Genomic DNA, 3,299 nt, shown 5'->3' on the forward strand with positions numbered 1-3,299 from the left:
GGGGAAATAAGGAGTTTGGCAGGGACATTCTAGGCAGAATGAAGAGAATGAAGAGTGTAGAAGCATGCAAGTCCATGAGGTAGGTGAGGAATGATGTTCAGTCTTAAGTTGATCTATGAGAAGAAGAGTGCTCAAGAATATGACTTGGATGTCACAATATTGCTATGACCACAACTTGGAGAACAGGTTAGAGGAGCTATGAAAATATGGCGTTTATTTCTTAAGTTATCTCAATGGTCCAGGAGAGAAACATGAAGAAGCTTGAACCAAGGCTGTGATGGTATGGTGGAAAGCAGAGGCTGGGGAGGCTCAGGGGAGGCAACTGCTGAAAAGTAAGTGTGGTAATATGGTGAAGAGAAAGCAGTGTAAATCCCCGTGTGTCTGATGGGTAGAGGCGGCACTGTTGATGGGGAAATAATACAAGACAAACAAGTTTCTGGGCTTAGTAGTTCCGGCAGCCTTTACTCTGATAAAAACAAACAAACAAACAAACAAACAAACAAAAACAAAACCAAAAACTTCATGCTCTAGGTATTTCCATTGTGGCAGTATGGCGTTGTGACTCTTCAGGGACCCCCCCCCCCCCCGTACAGAATAATCCAAAAAATTAAATGGATTTTAAAATTTAATGGATTTTTTTTTAAAAGAAACTTAATTAAAACTAGAGAACTAACTGCTCTAGAAACCAAGGCAATGCATGAATCTAGAGAAGGACTTGAGCAGTGGGGCTTTTTGACCCAAAAGGAATCTGTCAGTCCTTTTTTTCCTTTTATTTTTTGTCTTCTTTAGGAACTGGGTTAATGAGTTGTCTTGCTGTACTGTTAGGAGACAAAATGAGGCTTGAACAAGGACAGAGATAAAAATCTGTGTTTCTCAAGGACTGATATTCATGAAGACTGACACCCTGGATAGATTTGCCTTCATAGCAGACCATAATAATGCTTTCCTAGCTCCACCTTGGTGTCACAGAAAGAAAAGAAGCAAAGCGTATTTAGACACTTTATATTTATGAAAACATTTACATTGGAATCCAAAGCCACATGCTTTCTGTGTCAAAAACACTCAACTCAAAAATTGGTTTATGAACTAGGCATGGTTGAGCATGCCTATAATTCCAGCACTCTGAGATGCAGAGGCAGGAGGGTCACCATAAATTGGAGGCCAGCCTGATCTATATAGCAATTTCTGTATCATCTAGGGCTACATATCAAGTGCCATCTCAGACAAACAAACAAGCAAGGAAACAAATGAAAAATTCAATTAATGTAGCCTATTGCTGATGCTACCTATGGCAATATGGTAGAGGGGAACTGATAGGTTCCTTGAATGCATATTTTATAACTAAAAGCCTTGTGGTAGTTTGAATGTAATCGGTACCCATAATTTCATCAGGAATGGCACTATTAGGAGGTGTAGCTCTTTTAGAAATGGTAAAGGCTTGTTGGAGGAAGTGTGTCACTGTCGGAGCGGGCTTAGAGGGTTCCTCCTATTCTCAGCATACTGCCTAGTACCACAATTGATTTCCTTTTGCCTGCAAGATGTGGAACTCTTAGCTCCAACAACGTGCCTGCCTGCACACTGCCATGTTCCCTGATGATGTACTGAACCTCAGAAACTGTAAACAAGCCATTCCAATTAAATGTTTCCTTCATAAGAGTTGCCATGGTCATGGTGTCTCTTCACAGCAACAGCAAACCCTAGCTAAGACAGGAAAGCTGGAGAAATAAAACTCAGGATGTTGAATTTGACAAGCAAGAGCTGTGACTCCTAGAAGTATCAGATACAAAACACAAAATGAGTATTTAAAATAATATAAATTAATCTTCCAGCCCTGAGCTATATCTTGCCTAACTCTGGCTTACCCTACATTTCCCTACAGTCATCACTGTAGTAACAAGCTTTTGATTGATATAACTTGCATGTGTTTCACCTTAGCTGAACTATGGACCTATTCCCTGTTTCCCTCAGGCATTTCTGATGACTAAACACATTTACTTGCCATTCTTTGCCTCACTAAAGATGGGAGCTAACGCATACATCTTTTGTTTTTCCATCTTCTGTGAAGAAGAAGGGGATTCTAAAGAGCTTTATACATGGTTTTTCCAAAGTCTGAATAGGTTCAGACTCCAAGTGACCATAGGTAACACTGACGGTGTGGCTCTTTATTTTCTTGTTTTTTCCAGCTTGGTTGATGTCTATCTTCCTTAGGCTGGAGCTGAGATCTACTCATGGTGTCATGCTACTTTCTTTAGTAACAATAGGAATAATACACAAATTTTAAATTACATTACAAAGTGAACATAATTACTTTTAATAAAGACAAGATCAGAGTGACCATGACTATACAAATGGGGATCAATGGTGATAGCTTCTGTTATTCCCAAATGTTACAAAGATGGGCAGCCTAGTTGTGTCCCATGATTCATATAAGCAGAGACAAACTGAGCACTGGCATGGTGAAAGGTGAAGCAAACTACCACAATGGAAAAACCATAGCCCTCCATTGAGGTTTTGATTCTATGCTATTACACAACTTAGTATGGACTGAAAGAAAACTGGGTTAAGAAAGGTTACATACCACCACAAGTATAGAATGTTATTTTTTATTATTTTTATTTTATAATTTAAGTTAATTTTACATATCCACCATGGATTCCCTTGTCCCCTCCCCCTTCCCCCCAGCTCACCCCCATTCCCATCTCCTCCAGGGCAAAGACTCCCCTGGGGATTAAGTTCAACCTGGTAGATTCAGCTCAGGCAGGTCCAGTCCCCTCCTCCCAGGCTGAGCTAACTGTCCCTGCATAAACTCCAGGTTGCAAACAGCCAGCTCATGCACTGAGGACAGGTCCTGGTCCCACTGCCTGGATGCCTCCCAAACAGTTCAAGCTAATCAACTGTCTCACTTATCCAGAGGGCCTGATCAAGTTGGTGGCTCCTCAGCTATTAGTTCATAGTTCATTTGTTTCCATTCATTTGGCTATTTGTCCCTGTGTATTTTCCAATCTTGGTGTCAACAATTCTTGCTCATACAAACCCTCCTCTTTCTCGCCAATTGGACTCCTGGAGCTCCACCTGGGGCCTGGCCATGGATCTCTGCATCCGGTTCCCTCAGTCATTGGATGAGATTTCTAGCAAGACAATTAGGGTGTTTGGCCATCCTATCACCAGAGTAGGTCAGTTCGGGCTTTCTCTCACCCATTGCCAGTAGTCTATTGAGGAGGTATCTTTGTGGATTTCTGTGGACCTCTTTAGCACTTTGCTTCTTCCTATTCTCATGTAGTCTTCATTTATCATGGTCT

Source organism: Peromyscus leucopus, chromosome 9 (genome assembly GCF_004664715.2).
Source record: "Peromyscus leucopus breed LL Stock chromosome 9, UCI_PerLeu_2.1, whole genome shotgun sequence".
Taxonomy (NCBI): Eukaryota; Metazoa; Chordata; class Mammalia; order Rodentia; family Cricetidae; genus Peromyscus; species Peromyscus leucopus.